Below are 22,487 nucleotides of genomic sequence, written 5' to 3'. Positions count from 1 at the left end.
ACCCAAAGGACGGTCGAGAGAAATCCAGTCACCTATTGAGGAACTGCCGACACTTGTTGGAGATTCGACAGTTCTGTGATGACCTCAGGAGTGAAGCTATATCAAGAGTCCACATGATGGAGAAGAGGGCGAGATCCTATAGCTATCGGGCAGAGCCGTACGTGCCGAAGCCATACGAACCAATGGAGAAGGACGAATATGTACCAGCCGAGGTATTCCCAGAACCGCGCGGGCAGGTCAGCATGATTCATAAAACCAGCTTTTCAAAAAGGGAAATTATGAAATTCTCGCGAGAAGTGAAGTACGCGGAAGTCGCTATGATCGACACACCCGAATTCATCGATTGGTCAGAACAAAGTATCTCCTTCGACAGGACAGATCACCCGAAAGCCGTCCCTAGACCCGGCCATGCAGCTCTAGTCCTTGAGGCGCAGATTGGGGGGTACAACATGAGCAAAGTATTCATGGACGGAGGAAGCGGCCTAAACCTACTATTCGCCAACACAATGAAAGCAATGGATTTAACAGTCGATATGCTGAGGGAATCCGACACAGGATTCCATGGCATTATACCGACTCGACCCACTTATTCTCTTGGGAAAACGTCGTTGGATGTAGTCTTCGGCACGCCCACCAATTTCAGGAAAGAAAAGATCGAGTTCGAAGTTGTCGACTGGGAGTCCCAGTACCACGCCATCCTCGGCAGCCGCCGTTTGCCAAGTTTATGGCCGTGCCTCATTATGCGTACCTAAAGCTAAAGATGCCAGGCAACAACGGGACCCCAATAACCGTTCACGGGAGTTTTGCTTGATCAGACACCTGTGACAGGGAGTTTCAGAAGATCGCTTCGAAATTCGGCGCTAAGGAGGAACTCAACGCGATCGACGCAGCTGTGGATCATACGCAACCACCAGCCGACAACCGAAACATAAGATCCGACGAGTTCGATGCTACAAAGGAAGCCAAGAAGCTACAGGTGCATCCCACTGACCCGAAGAAAACGGTCAATATATCGGCTGACCTCACGGTCGCATAGGAAGGCGCGCTCATCGAGTTCCTCCGTGAGCGCTGGGAGATATTTGCATGGGAACCATCCGACATGCCAGTATCCCCGGGGAACTCGCCGAGCACGCCCTTAATGTTGACCCGACAGCCAAACCAAGGCAGACGAGTCGATGCGTCGATTCTCTGAACCGAAGAGGAGAGCAATTGGTGAGGAAATCAATCGACTTCGCAAAGCAGGATTCATCCGAGAGCTCAAGGAATCAGAATGGGTGGCTAACCCTGTCATGGTACCCAAGAAGGACACCACCGCTCTGCGTATGTGTATCGACTACACTGGCCTCAACAAGCACTGTCCGAAAGATCACTTCCCGCTGCCTCGGATTGATCAGATAGTTGATTCCACAGCCGGATGCGACCGCCTCTCCTTTCTCGATGCCTACTCTGGGTATAACCAGATCAAATTGAAGAAGGAAGATCAGGAGCTAACCGCGTTCATCACCCCACACGGCGTTTTCTGTTACAACGTCATGACCTTCGTTCTGAAAAATGCGGGAGCAACTTACCAACGTTGCATGCAATCTTGCCTTGGAGAGCAGATCGGGCGAAACATCGAAGTCTACATCGACGATATCGTGGTAAAAACGAAGCACACTGCCACCCTCGTCGACGATTTGCGGGAGACCTTCGATAACCTAGACAGGTACAAGATCAAGCTAAATCCCAAAAAATGCTTCTTTGGAGTACCAGGGGGGCAAGTACTAGGGTACTTCATCTCGGCCAGGGGAATCGAAGCTAATCCTTTGAAAATCAAAGCTATTCTCGACATGGAGCCGCCAAAGAATCTGCATCAAGTGCAGCAGTTGGCAGGACGTTTGGCAGCACTCAGCAGGTTCATCGCCAAGCTAGGAGAAAAAGCTTTTCCTTTCTACAATTTGATGAAAAAATCGGAAAAGTTCGAGTGGACAAAGGAGGCACAGGAATCCTTCGACAATCTGAAGAAGATCTTGTCGACGTCTCCAGTCCTTGTAACCCCCCGCGAGAAGGAAACGCTGCTCATGTACATAGCTGCGACAGCCCAAGTCTTCAGCAGCGTCTTGATCGTCGAACGAGAAGAGGCAGGAAGAGTTCATGGCGTACAAAGGCCCGTTTACTATCTCAGCGAAGTACTCACACCCGCAAGACAGAGGTACCCTCATCATCAGAAGCTGGCATATGCAGTATGGAGGTCAGCCCGCAAGCTACGGCACTACTTCACAGAGCATCCGATCGTCGTCGTGAGTGAAGCCGTTGAAAAATATAATGACCAATCCAGAGGCCACAGGTCGAGTGTCTCAATGGGCTATCGAGATAGCACCTCACGACATAACTTACGTTAACCGGACGGCCATAAAATCCCAAATCCTCCCAGACTTTGTGGCAGACTGGATCCAATCCCAGACACCGGCGGCACCCGACATGTCGGGATCATGGATAATGTATTTCGACGGGTCAAAGCGAAGCACAGGCGCTGCAGCAGGAGTAGTGCTGATATCACCACAAGGAGATAAGATGAAATACATACTACGTATGAACTTCTCTCTGCCGACAAACAATGAAGCAGAATACGAAGCACTGATGCACGGAATGAAGATGGCAAAGGCGTGTGGAGCGACTCGCCTGGAAATCTACGGGGACTCAAACTTGGTAGTACAACAGTCGATGAATCTGTGCGACGCAGTTAGCGACAACATGATCGCCTATCAGCAGCTGTATCAAAATATGGAAGCCAAGTTCGAGGGGTGTGAGCTCAAACATATCGGCAGAGCCAGCAACGAGGAAGCCGACACCTTAGCAAACATCGGCTCCATGTGCTCTCCCATCCCAGACGGAGTATTTTACGAAGTAATTACTCAGCGATCAATAAAAGAGAAGGCGCCGGCGCCCTTGAAACCATCGACTGAGGATGCAAACTTGCAGCAAGTTATCAACGAAGCTCCAGCTCTCTCAGCCGAACAAGTCCTCCTCCTTGAACCGTTATGGACTAAACCGTTCCTGGCGTATCTTACAAGGCAGGAACTGCCGGCGGATCCAGTAGAAGCAAAACGAATCGTCAGGCGATCGAAAGCTTTCACCATAGTAAACGGTGAACTCTACAAGCGTAGCATATCCGGTATCTTCCAAAGGTGCATTGCCATCGACGACGGAAGGGCACTGCTGCGCGAGATACACGAGGGAACTTGTGGGCATCATGCAGGAAGTAGGGCTCTTGTCGCAAAAGCCTTCAGGGCAGGATTTTACTGGCCAACGGCGGCAGCGGACGCTCGAGATCTGGTCATGAAGTGCGACCCTTGCCAACGGTTTTCCCCAAAACCACACGCTCCTGCAACAGATCTGATGACGATACCCTTGGCGTGGCCGTTCGCCCAATGGGGACTCGATCAAGTTGGGCCACTGCCGAGATCATCGCCTGGGGGACACACGTACTTATTAGTCGCAGTCGATAAATTCAGAAAGTGGATCGAGGTAGTGCCAGTACGAAACCAGAAGGCAAAAACAGCAGTCCAATTCTTCAAGGAAATAACATGTCGATTCGGCGTACCTCACAGTATCGTCACAGATAATGGGACTAACTTCGATTCCAAAGAGTTCCGAGAATTTTGTGACGATAGAGGAATAAAATTGAAATTTGCATCAGTGGCTCACCCGCAAACAAACGGTCAGGTGGAAAGGATCAACGGTCTAATAGGGGACGGCCTCAAGAAACGCCTTACAGGCGCAGAAGGAGCTTGGGTCGAAGAGTTACCATCAGTACTTTGGAGTTTGCGTACCACGCCAAACAGGTCGACTCAGTACACCCCATTCTTTCTGGTACATGGGGCCGAGGCAGCCCTGCCAGCTGATGTTCGATTCGAAGCACCTCGAGTGACGGCATACACAGAACCCTCTTCCAACATCGCACTGCAAGATGCTGTGGACCTACTAGATGAAGCCCGAGACATTGCTTTAGCCAGAACCACGGTATACCAGCAGGCGCTGAGGAACTACCACAGTCGACGAATACGCAACCGATGCTTTAGCATTGGAGATATGGTACTTCGGCTAAAGCAAAAAAGGCCCTCGAAACTCGAGTCTCCATGGGAGGGACCCTACATCATCACCGAAGTGATACCAGGAGGAGTGTACATGCTCAAAAATCCAACTTCCGGAAAAGATGTCGGAAATCCATGGAATGTCGCACACCTGCGACGGTTCTATACATAGGGCGTGATTGTTTTTATTTTTTACAGCCCTTAAGGTTGCTTTTCCTTATAAATAAAGTTTTAATCAGGTTTTCTGCCTCCTTTCTTCAATTTAGGCCCCACCACTTGAACAGGTCGACTGAGGCCCCTACCTTCGGCTCTTACTCCCATCGGGAGCGTTGGCCCAGGAAACACGCAGTGTCATTAATTAAATACTCTCAACGAGAGCTAAGATTAGTGACACACAAAAAGAAAACAACCAATCCAAGCCTCGAGAAAATACGCGAGTGCCTGCAATCGATGGTTACATTATCACAAAACAAGGCTCAAACCGGTGCACCGCGTGACGATGCCAAGCGTCTAATTCCCTCGACTAAGTTGATGGGTCTCGCTCTTACAAAACTTACACAGTAGGCTTCGCAATAACATTGCATAATCCAACGAAGTCGTCGGGAGAGCAGAGTTGAACTGATCACTCAGCCGCCCCCGACAAATAAAATATCAATTGAATTAACATAGCATACAACGTATGCAATAAAATTACACAAAGTAATCTTATGCAGGAAATAAGGCTATTACATTCATAGTCGAGCTCCCCGGTCCCAATGCGCCTTCAGATCCTTCTCAAGGCACGACTCCATCCGAGAAACAATGGTGTAAGCAGGACCTCTAGCAACATCATAATACTGGCCTAAGCTCCTCTCAGTGTTCGCCACGTCTCCCAAATCTAGAGATGGATGACATGCTAATATTGAAGCAAAAGCAAGCTCCGCACCAGCCAGGAGTTCCTTCCGCACCAACAGCCGAATCCTTTCGGGAGACTTGAATCGGGTGAACAAGGCAGATAAGGTTTCGGGTGCCTGGTCCAGAGGAAACAAGGTGTTCCAAACCATCGTAAGATGAGCATCGAACTTATCAAAATAATAATGCGCCTTTCCCACCCGATACTTAAACTTCGCCATGACGACAGCCTTCGGACGATGCAACCACAAACCATGATTCGGGTGCGCAACGTCAGTCATTGCCTCAACCTCTTCATGAATCTTTTTGTTCTCCTCAGCTGTATCCGAAGCCACGACTGGAAAAGGAATGAATGTTAGAACATTCAAGCTATACCTAGAATCAGGAGGCGGGCTAACACTCACAGTTCAAACTTTCGGTAGCAACATGAAGACCATCAAGAGCGTATTGTTCAATGGCAGTCGCTATTTCTCCCTTCTTCTTCACCAAGGCAGCCATCGCACGAAGGGAAGTAATGTCTTTATTTAGACTAGACACCTGGTCACGTAATTGACGAACAAGGCCTCGATTCATCATTACCCGAAGGATTCGGAAAGAGCTCGGCACGGGAAGAAGATGAGGGAATCTCACAGCACGTCCTCACTTCAGACCAAGCATTAATATAAAAAAGAAACTCCCATCGGGAGCATTGAGTGCACATCATACAGGCAAAAGGATGTTTGGCAACAGAGCCGAATTTAAAAAGTGTTACGAAAATATTATGTACAACAAATCAAATAACAGTTCAAGGATTAGCCGACGTTGAACCAGGGGCTGACTCGAGAGCAGGCTCGGCTTGTGCTTCATCCACCAACTTCAGAAGCCGGTTGGCGCAAGTGATTGCCGATCTTTTGAAAGGCTCAAGGTTGACTAGATGATTTTCATCATCAACAGGCAGCGCCTTAGAGAACTCTTCCAATTCCGACCCCATCCCGTGGCCCATAAGCAACTGGAAAGTAAGAACCGCACCAATCAAGCGGCTGCGACGTTTCAGTACCTCTACAGGTTCGGAGGGATCGACAAGGAAGGCTTCAGCCATCTCGTCGAGAGTCCTGTCCAGCTTCGCCTTAGGGAAGATCATCAAGTATAACTTCGACAGTGCTCCCTGGGACTTCTGCAGCAATCTGAGGATCTGGACATTCGACTCAGCAGCAAGTGACAAGGCGTCGGCCGTAGAATCCTCTCGAAGCTGATGACGTCGATTGAAAGTTAAATTGGCGGCCTCTGAAAAAGAGATGTATCAGTAATCAATGGAGAAAGCATCAAGAAAGGAGCGGAGCACCATAAGGATTTTCTACCCAGTAAATCCTTGACGGATTCGCGGAGGACACCTTCCTTCTTATCAATTACAGCCGCCGCTGCACGCCTGGCATCTTGATCATCTTTCATCTGACGCTTCAGCCTCGTTACCTCCTCCTTCAACAAGGCGTTCTCACTCTTGGCATCGGCAGCGATCCCGTTGGCTTCGATCGCTTGATCAGCCGAAGACTTGACAGACCTTCCGAAGTTGGGCATTTTCGGCCTCTAGGCGAGTAAATTGTTCAGCAAAATCCGCCACGAGCATCGACTGTAGCGTAAATTGGCTGCAGCCAGGAAAAAACAAGAGGAGTCAGGTGATGGAGATTCAGCAAAGCCAGACAGATTAAGTGCTTACGTGATCACGGCCAGCCGGCGGGGTGGGAGCATCATCAGAAGGAATAACTCTCGATAATGGGACCTTCTTTACACCCGTTCGGGATGGAGGTGTCGATTTGGCAGGAGAAGGGTTCGATTCCTTAGCCGATGCTACTCTTTCGGAGGCCAGTTTAGCCCTCTTTGCGAGAGGAACATCGTCATCATCATCGGCAGAGCTGTTCAAGTACGGCGAGCAGTTAGCATACAAGGTGACAAGAAATAAAAGTAACAAAGAGTATAAATGCTCACAGGTCCAGATCATCTTCGTCCACGAAGAAACTTGTTGAACCCTTCTTAGCAGGAGGAGGCGAAGCAACTTCGTCGGTATCATTATCTCTCCCTGTAGAACTTGATTCAGCCGAAGCGATAAGATCATCATGTACCTGCTTGCGACGTCTGCTCTTGAGGAAGGCGTCATCTTCAGCAGTTTCCTCCTCTTGGACATCGCTGACCTCAAGGGCGTGCTGAGCATCCTCGGTTCCCTCAGAATCGTCATCGTCGTCCTCTAATACCACTCCGCTCTCGGGTGAGGGAGGGTAACATTGGGCGACAGCGGGAACCTGCGGAAGGATAGAAAACACGTAAGGCACAAACAGAAAAAAGAAGCAATGACAGTAAACGAAGAACGATAAGGTTACCTCGGACGGAAGATGCTTGAAATCATAAGGAGGGCGCGCCGATGTCAAGACAATGGTGTCCTTGGCGCTGAGGCATGTCAGGCGACGAACTTCGTTTTGGAGCTCATCTACCGACAGGTCGGCAGAGTTGATCCTCGACTTGTCGTTTTTGCCAGTAAAAAGCCACAGCTGGTGAGGGCGAGACATCAGCGGCTGCACTCGACGTTGTAGGAAAACTGAAACTACTTCAGTACCGCGCATCGTCATGCCTCCTGAATTCTTCAAAGTGACAATTTGCTTGAAAAGCTCGTCGGCTGTCGCCTTTTCTTCGGGAGAAAGGGCGTTGTTCCAAGACTTCTTCTTCTGAGCCACCAAGACATCGTCAAAAGGAGGGAGATTTGAACGCCGCCTAGAAACAGCGGGATCTCGCAGGTAGAACCACTTGTTGCGCCAGCCTTGGACGGATTCCTTCATCGGATAGTCGAAGTAGTCGACCTCCTTCCTGACGACGAAGCCGACGCCACCGACGACAGGGGGGCCATTGCTGTCATTGTGACGCTTCACATAAAAGATCTTCCTCCAAAGGCCCCAGTGAGGCTCAATGCCGAGGAAGGCCTCGCAGACGGTGATAAATATGGAAAGGTGAAGGATGGAATTTGGGGTCAGCTGCCAGAGCTGAATCCCATAGAAGAAAAGGAGGGAGCGAAGAAACTCGTGAACCGGAAGAGAAAGACCACGAAACAGGAAAGCAGCAAACATGACGGTGAAACCCTTTGGGGGCTTTGGGCGAGTAACCAAACCTGGGAGACGAATGTCTTCCTCAGATGCGGAGATGAAGCCAAGGGCGCGAAGCTTGTTGATATCGCGATTGGAAATGGCGGAGGCGCTCCAATCACGGCTAACTTTGACTGCCTCCGAGGTGCTGCCGCTCTTCTTCTTGCCCATGGTGAGCGGAGCTTCTGCTGAAGAGGCGGAAGAACAAGGAGGCTTGAGGAAGAAGATGAGCAGTAAGCGGGGTAAAAGATAAAAAAGAGAGGAGGCTCCCTATTTATCCCGTAAGAATTTGTGCCCAATCGTGGCCATAACTCCACAAAGCGTCGTGGGGGGTGGGGCAGATCTGACTGTACACGTGGCGCTTGAAGAAAGAGTGGAACCGGCGGCCCATTATTCCCACGTCGTGCGAAAATCGAGGAGGCGCCTCGATCGCCACGCGTGCATTGGTCAAGCCCTAAAAACTGCCTGCGCAGAGCTAGGGTGGGCCCGTCAGGTCAAGTCTCGTCAATCAGGCCACAGAAGTTACACGTCAACAGTGACGTCATAAAAAAAAAGAAAAAAAAACTTGAAGCATTCGAAGGAAAAAAGAAGAGTTATCGGATGAAGGATTTGAGTCTACGCCCGGCTGCAGACATCTGTACCTAGACTCGGGGGCTACTCCCATCGGGAGCGCTGACGCGCACCCGATAAAATGAAGACTCGACAGAATGAGCAGTCGAAGGAGGAAGGTTTGAGTCAGCACTCGGTTGCAAAGCGCTCGCACCCAGACACTCGGGGGCTATTACTCCCATCGGGAGCTCGTGATGCATACCTGATAGAAGTTTTTTGCACTCCAAAGATCATGCCCGGGGACTTGATTCTGTGTAGGGTAACGGTGTTTTGCCATCGGCAGTTAACCAAACAACAGTTGGGCACGTTACTCATTATCCTTTGCATAAAGAAAATATATCGGATGATTTATGAAGATCTCGGCAGAGGAAAGTATTCGAGTAGTACAACTTGAGTCTATGCACGGATTACAAGCATCCGTACCTAGACTCGGGGGCTACTCCCATCGGGAGCGCTGACGCGCACCCGATAAAAAGAAGATGAAGCATAATCAAGATGAACAAGAGCAATGAAGGAGAAGAATGTCAGGAGAAAACATGCATTAGTCTCTACCCGAATTATCTTCGGCTAGACACTCGGGGGCTACTGACGTGGGCCTTACCCTTCGGGTAACCAGTATTGCCCTATCTGGTATTGACAAATTGGAGGCCCATGAAGATACCTGGAGGCGAGATGGGCCACTAGGTCGGCACATCAGAAGATTCCTTGACGGGCAAGACAAGGAAGCGAACAAACAAGGAAAGATTGGATCTAAACTACTGTAAACCTAGTCGTCCTCGGTTAGGACCCTTGAGACCTGGCCTCCTATATAAAGGCCAGGAGAGGGGCTGCCGAGGGACACGAACAATCTTAGCAACCTTAGCCAGGAAAAGCTTAGAGCTAGGTAACCCTAGCAACATCAATCTCGACTAGATCTCAGCCGAACTATTCGGCACCCCATTGTAACCCATTGTCTTCATAATCAAAGAACAGACATGCAGGACGTAAGGGTTTTACCTCATCGAGGGCCCCGAACCTGGGTAAATCGCTCTCCCCGCTTGTCTGTGTACCGATGTCTCGTGTCAGCTTGCAGGATTCCATCAACCCTAAGCCCCTATCGGAGGGCATTGCCGAGGAGCACCCTCGACAGCAGTATTGGAAACAAGGCCTAGGGATCCTACTTTCACTAGTGGACACTCTCAACATTGATCACATAATAAATAAATAACTTCTCCTCACTTGTGCTACATATACTCTTGTTTGATAACAAACACCATTCATTGTGTAGGGCTACAAGAGCTCCCTCAAGCCGGAGTTAACAAGCGCCACAACATTCGGCATTCATGTTTAAGTAACCTTTAGAGCATAATAGATCATTGCAATTTAGACCGAGAACTAACATAGCATACACACCGTCACCAATAGCTATGAAAGGGGGAATAGATCGCATCAATACTATCATAGTAATAGTTAACTCCATAATCTACAAGAGATTACAATCATAACCTACGCCAAGAACTACATGATGCACACACCGTCACCTTTACATCATGAAGGAGGAATAGACTACTTTAATAACATCACTAGAGTAGCACATAGATTAATAGTGATACAAAGCTCATCATATGGATCTCAATCGTGTAAGACAGTTCATGAGATCATTGTATTGGGGTACATGAGAGAGAGATTAACCACATAGCTACCGGTAGAGCCCTCAGCCTCGGGGGAGAACTACTCCCTCCTCATCATGGGAGACAGCAGCGGCGATGAAGATGGCGGTGGTGTCGATGGAGATGCCTTCCGGGGGCAATTCCCCGTCCCGGCGGCGTGCCGGAACAGAGACTTTTGTCCCCCGAATCTTGGCTTCGCGATGGTGGCGGCTCTGGAACTTTTCTGGTATCGTGGCTTATTGGTGTCGAGGATTTAGGACAGGGAGGCTTATATAGGCGAAGAGTCGGAGTCGGAAGGGTTCTGGGGGGCCCACACAGTAGGCCCCCCCCTCTGGCCGCGCCGCCATGGCGTGTGGGGGCCCTGGGCCTCCCCTCTGGTCCCTCTCCGGTGTTCTGGAAGCTTCGTGGAAATATAAGATCGCGGGCCTTGATTTTGTCCAATTCCAAGAATATTTCCTGTGTAAGATTTCGGAAACCAAAAACAGCAGAAAACAGGAACTGGCACTTCGACATCTTGTTAATAGGTTAGTTCCGGAAAATGCATCAAAACGACATAAAGTATGAATAAAACATGTAGGTATTGTCATAAAACTAGCATGGAACATAAGAAATTATAGATACGTTGGAGACGTATCAAGCATCCCCAAGCTTAGTTCCTACTCGCCCTCGAGTAGGTAAACGATAACAATGATAATTTCTTAAGTGACATGCTACCAACATGATCTTGATCAATACTATTGTAAAGCATATGAGATGAATGAAGTGATTCAAAGCAATGGTAAAGATGATGATTAAACAACTGAATCAGATAGCAAAGACTTTTCATGAATAGTACTTTCAAGACAAGCATCAATAAGTCTTGCATAAGAGTTAACTCATAAAGCAATAGATTCTTAGTAGAAAGCATTGAAGCAACACAAAGGAAGATATAAGTTTCAGCAGTTGCTTTCAACTTCAACATGTATATCTCATGGATAATTGTCAACACAAAGTAATATAACAAGTGCAATAGGTAAACATGTAAGAATCAATGAACACAGTTGACACAAGTGTTTGCTTCTAAGATAGAGAGAATAGGTAAACCGACTCAACATAAAGTAAGAGATAGGCCCTTCGCAGAGGGAAGCAGGGATTAAATCATGTGCTAGAGCTTTTCAAGTTTTGAAATCATATAGAGAGCATAAAAATAAAGTTTTGAGAGGTGTTTGTTGTTGTCAACGAATGGTAGTGGGCACTCTAACTACCTTATCAACCAGACTTTCAAGAGCGGCTCCCATGAAGGACGTTATTTCTACCACCAAGGTAGATCATCCCTCTTCTCTTTTGTTTACACATGCATTTTATTATTTATGGATGACACTCCTCCCCACCTTTTCTTTCTCAAGCCATGGCTAACCGAATCCTCGGGTGCCTTCCAACAATCTCATACCATGGAGGAGTGTCTATTTTTTTCTTTTTCTTTTCCTTTTTGCAAAATTAAGTTGCTCACTGATTGATCAGGGCAAAGCATGTGAAGAGAATTATTAATGCAAGTTAATTAATCGGGTCGGGAACCCCATTGCCGACTCTTTTTGCAAAATTATTGGATAAGCGGATGAGCCACTAGTCCATTGGTGAAAGTCTGTCCGAAGTAAATGACAAGATCGAAAGATAAAACACCACATACTTCCTCATGAGCTATAAAACATTGACACAAATAAGAGATAATAACTTTTGAATTGTTTAAAGGTAGCACATGAAGTATTTACTTGGAATGGCAGAAAAATACCACATAGTAGGTAGGTATGGTGGACACAAATGGCATAGGTTTTGGCTCAAGGTTTTGGATGCACGAGAAGTATTTCCTCTCAGTACAAGGCTTTGGCTAGCAAGGTTATTTGAAGCAAACACAAGTATGAACCGGTACATCAAAACTTACATAAGAACATATTGCAAGCATTATAAGACACTACACTGTCTTCCTTGTTCTTCAAACACCTTAACCAGAAAATATCTAGACCTTAGAGAGACCAATCATGCAAACCAAATTTTAACAAGCTCTATGTAATTCTTCATTAATAGGTGCAAAGTACATGATGCAAGAGCTTAAACATGATCTAATTGAGCACAACAATTGCCAAGTATCAAATTATTCAAGACCATATACCATTTACCACATGAAGCATTTTCTGTTTTCAAACCATATAACAATGAACGAAGCAGTTTCAACCTTCGCCATGAACATTAAAAGTAAAGCTAAGAACACATGTGTTCATATGAATGAGCGGAGCGTGTCTCTATCCCACATAAGCATGAATTTATTCAGAGAATGAAAATAACAAAACGAAAATAAAAGCACACATACGCTCCAAGTAAATTACATAAGATGTGACGGAATAAAAATATAGTTTCACTAGAGGTGACCTGATAAGTTGTAGATGAAGAAGGGGATGCCTTGGGCATCCCCAAGCTTAGATGCTTGAGTCTTCTTGAAATATGCAGGGATGAACCACGGGGGCATCCCCAAGCTTAGACTTTTCACTCTTCTTGATCATAGTATATCATCCTCCTCTCTTGACCCTTGAAAACTTCCTCCACACCAAACTCAAAACAAACTCATTAGAGGGTTAGTGCATAATCAAAAATTCACATGTTCAGAGGTGACACAATCATTCTTAACACTTCTGGACATTGCCCAAAGCTACTGGAAGTTAATGGAACAAAGAAATCCATCCAACATAGCAAAAGAGGCAATGCGAAATAAAAGGCAGAATCTGTCAAAACAGAACAGTCCGTAAAGACGAATTTTTCTGGGGCACTTAACTTGCTCGGATGAACTAGCTCAAATTGAATGAAAGTTGCGTACATATCTGAGGATCACGCACGTAAATTGGCAGAATTTTCTGAGTTACCTACATACGGGGCTGCTCAATTTCGTGACAGTAAGAAATCTGTTTCTGCGCAGTAACCCAAATCTAGTATCAACCCTACTATCAAAGACTTTACTTGGCACAACAATGCAATAAAATAAAGATAAGGAGAGGTTGCTACAGTAGTAACAACTTCCAAGACACAACAAAACAGTAGCAAAATAAAAACATGGGTTATCTCCCAAGAAGTGCTTTCTTTATAGCCATTAAGATGGGCTCAGTGATTTTAATGATGCTCACATAAGGATGAGAGTTGAAGCAAAGAGAGAGCATCAAAAAGCAAGTATGAAACAAATTTAAGCCTAACCCACTTCCTATGAAAAGGAATCTTGTAAATAAACAAGTCAATGAAGAACAAAGTGAATAGCATAGGAAGACAAAACAAGTGTAACTTCAAGATTCTCAACATAAAGAGGGGAAGCTTAATATTATTAAGATGCATATAACCATGTTTCCCTCTCTCATAATAACTTTCAGTAGCATCATGTAAAAACTCAACAATATAACTATCACATGAAACATTCTTATCATGAGCTACATGCATAAAATTATTACTCTCCACATAAGCATAGTCATTCTTATTAATTGTAGTGGGAGCAAATTCAACAAAGTAGCTATCATTATCACCATAATCATCAAATATAGGAGGCATAGTATTAATTTTCTCCTCAATAGTAGGTGAATGATAGTCATCATTATAATCATCATATATAGGAGGTAAAGTATCATCAAAGAAAATTTTCTCCTCAATGCTTGGGGGACTAAAAATATCATGCTCATCAAAACCAGCTTCCCCAAGCTTAAATTCTTCCATAGCATTATCAACAGGTGGTATAGATGAATATGAGTGGTAATAACAATCTGAAATAAATATGGCAGCAAGTAAACATGCAGTAGAACAGTAAGTAAGCGGTGTTTGCAGTATTGGAAACAAGGCCTAGGGATCCTACTTTCACTAGTGGACACTCTCAACATTGATCACATAATAAATAAATAACTTCTCCTCACTTGTGCTACATATACTCTTGTTTGATAACAAACACCATTCATTGTGTAGGGCTACAAGAGCTCCCTCAAGCCGGAGTTAACAAGCGCCACAACATTCGGCATTCATGTTTAAGTACCTTTAGAGCATAATAGATCATTGCAATTTAGACCGAGAACTAACATAGCATACACACCGTCACCAATAGCTATGAAAGGGGGAATAGATCGCATCAATACTATCATAGTAATAGTTAACTCCATAATCTACAAGAGATTACAATCATAACCTACGCCAAGAACTACATGATGCACACACCGTCACCTTTACATCATGAAGGAGGAATAGACTACTTTAATAACATCACTAGAGTAACACATAGATTAATAGTGATACAAAGCTCATCATATGGGTCTCAATCGTGCAAGACAGTTCATGAGATCATTGTATTGGGGTACATGAGAGAGAGATTAACCACATAGCTACCGGTAGAGCCCTCAGCCTCGGGGGAGAACTACTCCCTCCTCATCATGGGAGACAGCAACGGCGATGAAGATGGCGGTGGTGTCGATGGAGATGCCTTCCGGGGGCAATTCCCCGTCCCGGCGGCGTGCCGGAATAGAGACTTCTGTCCCCCGAATCTTGGCTTCGCGATGGCGGCGGCTCTGAAACTTTTCTCGTATCGTGGCTTATCGGTGTCGAGGATTTAGGTCAGGGAGGCTTATATAGGCGAAGAGTCGGAGTCGGAAGGGTTCTGGGGGGCCCACACAGTAGGGGGATGCCCCCCCCTCTGGCCGCGCCGCCATGGCGTGTGGGGGCCCTGGGCCTCCCCTCTGGTCCCTCTCCGGTGTTCTGGAAGCTTCGTGGAAATATAAGATCGTGGGCCTTGATTTCGTCCAATTCCGAGAATATTTCCCGTGTAAGATTTACGAAACCAAAAACAGCAGAAAACGGAACCGGCACTTCGGCATCTTGTTAATAGGTTAGTTCCGGAAAATGCATCAAAACGATATAAAGTATGAATAAAACATGTAGGTATTGTCATAAAACTAGCATGGAACATAAGAAATTATAGATACGTTGGAGACGTATCTAGCGCTCGTCGAGTTCCTCCGTGAGCGCTGGAAAATCTTCGCATGGTGTCCAGCTGACATGCCAGGAGTACCCAGGGAACTCGCCGAGCACCCCTTAAACTTGGATCCATTGGCTAGACCAATCAGACAACCTCTGCGGCGTTTTTCGGAACCAAACCGCAAAGCTATGCTGTCAGAAATCAATCGGCTCAGAGAAGCTGAGTTCATTAAAGAGATACACACATAAGCCACCTGGGTAGCAAACCCAGTGCTGGTCCCGAAGAAAAACACAGAGGTCCTTCGCATGTGCGTCGACTTCACGTGTCTAAATAAACATTATCCAAAGGATCACTTTCCCCTCCCAAGGATCGATCAAATTATCGACTCCACGGTAGGTTGTGAACGTCTTTCCTTCTTGGACGCATATTCTGGTTACAACCAGATTCGGCTGAATGAAGAGGATGAAGTCAAAACAGCTTTTATCACCCCTTATGGCGTGTTTTGCTACAGAACAATGCCTTTCGGGTTGAAAAACGCGGGTGCAACATACCAGCGGATGATGCAGAATTGCTTAGCCACGCAGATTGGCAAAAACGTCCAAGTATATATTGACGATGTCGTCATAGCAACAAAGGAAGGATCAACATTGATCGATGATCTCAGAGAAACTTTCGATAATCTCGACAAATTCCGCCTCAAGCTAAACCCGACAAAATGTTCTTTTGGCGTCCCGGCAGGAGAACTTCTCGGGTTCCTAGTGTCAGCAAGAGGGATCGAGGCTAACCCGGAGAAAATACAGGCTATCGTAACGATGCGGAAACCAACAAAGTTAAAGGAGATACAACAGCTAACTGGGCGAGTCGCAACTTTGAGCAGATTCGTCGCCAGGCTAGGAGGAAAGGCGTTGCCATTTTACGCCTTGATCAAGCAAGGAGACAAGTTCGAGTGGAACGAAGAAGCAGACAGAGCCTTCGAGGATCTCAAGCGCACAATCTCGACACCCCCGATACTGGTGGCACCCAAGGAAAAAGAACCTCTCATGTTATATATTGCGGCCACACCTCAGGTGGTCAGCACGGCACTTGTGGTTGAGAGAGAGGAAGAAGGAAAACTACATGGAGTACAGAGGCCAGTGTACTTAATTAGTGAAGTTTTATCGCCTTCAAAACAAAGGTACCCGCATTATCAGAAGCTAGCATATGGAGTATTTACAACAGCAAGAAAGCTACGACACTATTTTTCGGCACACCCGATAATAGTGGTCAATGAGGCACCATTGTCAAATATACTGAACAACCCGGAAGCTACGGGCCGTGTCTCCCTTTGGGGAATATAGCTTTCCCCTCGGGACATCACGTATGAAAAAAGAAAAGCGATAAAGTCGTAGATCTTACCAGACTTTGTTGCAGAGTGGACGGAGCTGCAAAACACGGGACCTCCTGATTTATCGAGAACCTGGACCATGAACTTCGACGGGTCCAAGAGGTTAGAAGGAGCGGGAGCAGGCGTGATACTAGTTTCACCCCAAGGAGACAAGTTAAAATATGTACTACGGATGGCGTTTCCCAATGCATCTAACAATGAGGCAGAGTATGAAGCGCTGATACATGGGATGTAGATGGCGAAAGCCTGTGGTGCGACCCGATTAAAAATATACGGCGACTCCCAGCTGGTGGCTCAACAAGTGATGAATCAATGTGACGCAGTCAATGATAGCATGATAGCATATAAAGAGTTATATAATGAACTCGAGAAGCTTTTCGACGGGTGTGAGGTAAATCATGTTAGCAGGCTCAGCAATGATGAAGCCGATATTCTGGCAAATATCGGGTCGCAGTGTCTAGCAATACCACCCAGAGTATTCTGGGAAGAGATAAGTGAAAGATCGACTAAGGCAAGAAAACAACCAAAGAAGAAGGAAAAGGTCGAGAAAGGCTCGGGGGCTTTGGCAGCCTTCGAGGCAGGTGCACCTGGAGATGAGGAAGAGTCGCACGAGGTAATGGTAGTAGAGGTACCATGGATGCAAGCTTATATTGCATATATCTCAAGGCAACAAATACCCGACGATCAAGTGGAAGCAAGGCGAGTTATTCGACGATCGAAAGCTTTTACTATGGTCAAGGGCGAGCTGTACAAAAAAAGTATATCGGGAGTCTTGCAGCGATGTGTCACAGCTGAAGAAGGTCGGGAGCTTTTAAAGGATGTACACGAGGGAGTATGTGGACACCATGCAAGTAGTCGAGTTATTGCGGCCAAGGTTTTCAGAGCAGGGTTTTATTGGCTCACAGCCATTGAGGATGCAAAGAACATAGTGCGTACCTGTGATGCGTGTCAAAGGTTTGCCGCAAAACCTCATTCTCCGGCAGCAGAACTGATGCCAATACCTTTGTCGTGGCCCTTTGCCCAGTGGGGTCTTGATATGGTGGCAAAATTGCACAAGGCGTGGCCAGGAGGATACGAGTATATGCTTGTAGCTGTCGACAAGTTCACCAAGTGGGTCGAAGCAAAACCAATAAATTCGCCAGATGCAGCATCAGCGGTCAAATTCATCAAGAGCATTGTTTTCCGGTTTGGAGTTCCTCATAGCATCGTCACAGACAATGGTAGCAATTTCACGTCGAAGGAATTCAAGGCTTATTGTACAGAAGTAGGTATCAAGCTACATTTTGTGTCGGTTGCGCACCCGCAGACCAACGGTCAAGTCGAGAAAGCAAACGGCGTCATCTGCAACGGCATCAAAAAACGTCTGTTAGGACCATTGGAAAAAGCTCGGCACACTTGGCCAGAGGAGTTACCTAGCGTGCTATGGAGTATACGAACGACACCCAACACAACAACACAGGAAACCCCGTTTTTTCTGGTTCATGGAGCTGAAGCAGTGTTGCCGATAGAAATAGAACACAATTCTCCGAGAGTGGCGGAATTTGAAGAAGAAACCTCAAGAAAGGCACTAGAAGATGATATGGACGCACTCGACGAAGCTCGAGACGAAGTATTGTCAAGAGTCGCCAAATATCAGCAAGATATGAAAAATTATCATAGTCGACGATTGCGGCCAAGATCTTTCCAGGTGGGAGACCTAGTCCTTCGGCTCACGCAAGATAGCTGATGTCTACGTGTGCTTCTATTCTTGTAGACAGTGTTGGGCCTCCAAGAGCAGAGGTTTGTAGAACAGCAGCAAGTTTCCCTTAAGTGAATCACCCAAGGTTTATCGAACTCGGGGAGGTAGAGGTCAAAGATATCCCTCTCAAGCAACCCTGCAATTAAGATACAAGAAGTCTCTTGTGTCCCCAACACACCTAATACACTCGTCAGATGTATAGGTGCACTAGTTCGGCGAAGAGATAGTGAAATACTAGTAATATGGATGATTATAAGTAGTAATTGCAATCTGAAATAAAAATGGCAGCAAGCGAACATGTAGCAGAACTTGTTGGAAACGGTGTTTCAATGCTTAGAAACAAGGCCTAGGGATCATACTTTCACTAGTGGACACTCTCAACAATGATCATATAATTGAATAAATAAATGCTACTCTCAAACACTCTCTTGTTGGATGACAAACACCATTCATTGTGTAGGGCTACAAAAGCACACCTCAAGCCGGAGTAAACAAGCTCCACAACTTCATAAAGGAATCACACACAATGCGCACACTGTCACCATCACACCGTGGAGAGTGACTCCGGAGTTCATATTAAAGTAACCTCTAGAGTGCATAATAGACAAGAGTAACATCTACATATTCAATTTAGATTACAAAGCTCATGATCACATAAAGATCACACCATGGGAGAGAGAGATAAACCACATAGCTACCGGTAGAGCCCTCAGCCTCGGGGGAGAACTACTCCCTCCTCATCATGGGAGACATCAACGACGATGAAGATGGCGATGGAGTCGATGGAGATGGATTCCGGGGGCACTTCCCCGTCCCGGCGGCGTGCCGGAACAGAGACTCTCGTCCCCCGAACTTGGCTTCGCGATGGCGGCGGCTACGTAACTTTTCGTGGAGGAAGACCGATGCTCCTAGGGTTTTTACTACTGGGAGAATATATAGGCGGAAGGGCGGCCTCGGAGGGGCCCCAGGGTGCCCTCCCCACCTAGTGGCGCGGCAGAGGGGTGGGCCGCGCCCCCCTATGGTGTGGGGGCCCCTTGGCCCCCCTCTGGCCCTTCTCTGGCTCTCTGGGTCCGCCTCGGTAAAATATTGACTTCTATCTTCGTGGGGTCCAATTCCGAGAATATTTCCTGTGTAGAATTTACGAAACCAAAAACAGCAGAAAACGAGAGCCGGCGCTTCGACATCTTGTTAATAGGTTAGTACCGGAAAATGCATAAAAATGATATAAAGTATGAGCAAAACATGTAGGTATTGTCATAAAACTAGCATGGAACATAAGAAACTATAGATACGTTGGAGACGTATCAATAGCCATGAAAAGCTCGAGTCTCCGTGGCTAGTCCCTTACATCGTCACCGAGGTCATCGAGGGAGGAGCATACATGATAAATGACAAGAAGACAGGCGTTGCCGAGCCAAATCCCTGGAACGTGGCGCAACTTAGGTGTTTTTACGCCTAAGTCAAGATATATATGTAAACATACAATGTACTGAAACGCCCGCGAGTTTTCAGACGCACTCTTTTCCTTTCAGGGCACCGAGTGGGGCTGGAAGGTTTTTAATGAGGCGGACTCGCGGTGCTGCAATATAATAAAGATATTGGAGATATACATCTTTTTCTTCGACAGGCTCGGGGGCTTATACCCGCAAATACAATATACACTCAATAAAATTTATTTGCCTTGGTCTAAAAAACCTCGCAAACACAAATAAAAATAAAGACATCAGCCACCGAAACACTTGGGGTTAGGGAAAAGAAAAATACATATCTTTGTCTTACAATATATATACAGCAAGTTACAGTTTCTTTCGACAAAATAAGTTATTTACCGAAGAAATAAATTTACTCGCGACCTAAAAGATCGTCAATGTTTATTCTGTCTTCTTCGGCAGAGGCACCCAAAAAATCGGCATAGTGGCCATCTGCAAAAAAGTCGGCATCCATCCGAAGAAGGTCACCAATTATCTCTTTAGCCACTTGTGTAACTACCGCATCGATTTTGTCGACGCCTCTCCGCCGTCGCCTCAGCTTGGTATGGACAGTTTCAACCACCTTTGTCATATCGAGTTTTGAGTGGCAGATCTGAAGCATAGTAAGGGCAAATCTGGCATCGGCTACTAATTGAGCTCTCACAAAACCATGGATTTTGTGTGAGTCCTTAAACTTGTCCATCAGCTCAGGAAGGGTCTTAGGCTGAACATTTCGAGGAAACATGGAGTTGTAAACCATGGACAACGTTTTGGTACAAAATTGAAGGAACTCACGAACTTGGCACGCGCGGTCTTGAAACCTAACGATTTGTCGGGTACGTTCAGGCGTGGCCCAAAACAGGGAGCCATGGTCTAGTGCCAGATTAACAAGGAAATTTGATCTTGTGTCAACCCGTTGATCTTCGGCAGCGACGTCCAAAAGGGGACCTATTTGGCGACAGCATATTAATTAGAGGCAGAAAACAAGCAAAGAACAGAGGAAGTTTAAGTTTGAGAAGTATACCTGCCATCTCCAGGCTTGCTTCAGTCATCAACTCAAGCATAAAGTTCTCTCGGGAGGTAGCCTGTGTAGCTTCAGCGACTGCAGCTTCTTTTGAAGCTATAGCTTCCTGAGCTTGTTGTTGCGCAATTTTTTTCCCTCTCAGATGACCTTCGAGATTGTTCCATTATCAAGAGTTCTTGTTTCTTCATCGATTGAAGTTGTTGGCGGAGTTCTTTCAAGTCATGTGCTGGACCCATACTCGAAGAATCTTCAATAAATTCGTCGTCAGCTGACATTTTCTTCGAGTAAGAGGAAGCAGGCAAAGCATCGGAGGGATGAGGAATTGGAGTATAGTTGTCAAATACCAACTGGAAAGAAAAGTTCGACATCAATCATCACGCAAAATAGACTTCCATTGATTTTCAATATATATACATGATTCTTACAAAAGGTTGGATCCTAGTGAACCAATCATACGCTGTCGCAAGCTACGTCTATGGCGACAGACGTCAAAAGAAAGAAAAAAGAGAAAGATAGGCAGGGTGATCTACTTGACCTCCGTTTTGGCGGAACTGGAGGAAGGCGTTGGCTTATATCCAAGGAAGGCCAGGATCTTCTTCGAGTGGGGCTTTGCAGCCCTGATTAGAGATGGCCATTTATCCTTTTTCAGCTTTGTGGCTTCACCAACTTTCGCCCAGTCAACGTTTTGCTGGCTCTCGGCAACCAATGCTATAGTTCCTTCTACGCCAATCTTCAAGTTTTCTTGGCGAAGAGCAAGCCCAAGATCTTCTTGGGGGACGAAGTTATTGGCAAGATCAGCAAAGGTGTCAGGTTCCTTTTTCTTCGGGAAGAAATAAGGGAACAAGCACGAAAACGCAGCTTGGGCGTCAAAGATGCTACGGCGCACTAAGTCTGCATGAATCTCAAGAAGAGACAACGCGTCGAGAAGACGGTCGTCTTAAGGTTTTCCAGCACAAAGTCCTGACTCATTTTTCCTGCTGAAACAAAAGTTCGGTTCTTCAGCAAGAAGAAGGGGCGGAAAACCAATAAAATAAAAACGGAGATAGGATTAGCGAACTTACTGACAAAGCGCTGGTTCAACGATTCAAGGCGGGAGGAAATGTTTCCTTCACGAGCGACATGCTGAGAAATTTTGTCACTCAGAGCAGTCTCTGCTTCGTGAAGCCTCTTTCGAAGATCTTCAATACAAGAGGCATCCTTTTCAGCTTTCTCCCGAGCTTCTTCGCTCGCCCTGAGTTTGCTGGCAAGGTCGTCAGCACGTTTGTCTGCCACAAGAATAGCTTCTGTTGAAAGGACACAAGACAGAAGTTAGAATTGCACAAGGACAAAGGATGTTTTTGGGGAATAGAAAAGATAGGTCATCCGACAATATACCTTTCAACCCATCGCAAGTGTTGCGGTATCCAATAAATTGGGCGCCAAGGTTAATGAAGGGCTTCATCAGAGGCTGTAGAGAAGGAAAGGGAAAGAAAGGTTTAGAGTAGTGAAAAACTCGGCAGACAAAAATAAAAATAGTAGACTTACATCATCCAAAGGTGGAGTCGATGAACCTCCGGCAAGGTTGAACTCTTCGCCTAGCT

Source organism: Lolium rigidum, chromosome 6, assembly GCF_022539505.1.
Source record: "Lolium rigidum isolate FL_2022 chromosome 6, APGP_CSIRO_Lrig_0.1, whole genome shotgun sequence".
Taxonomy (NCBI): domain Eukaryota; kingdom Viridiplantae; phylum Streptophyta; class Magnoliopsida; order Poales; family Poaceae; genus Lolium; species Lolium rigidum.
Note: the sequence above shows the minus strand (reverse complement) of the source record.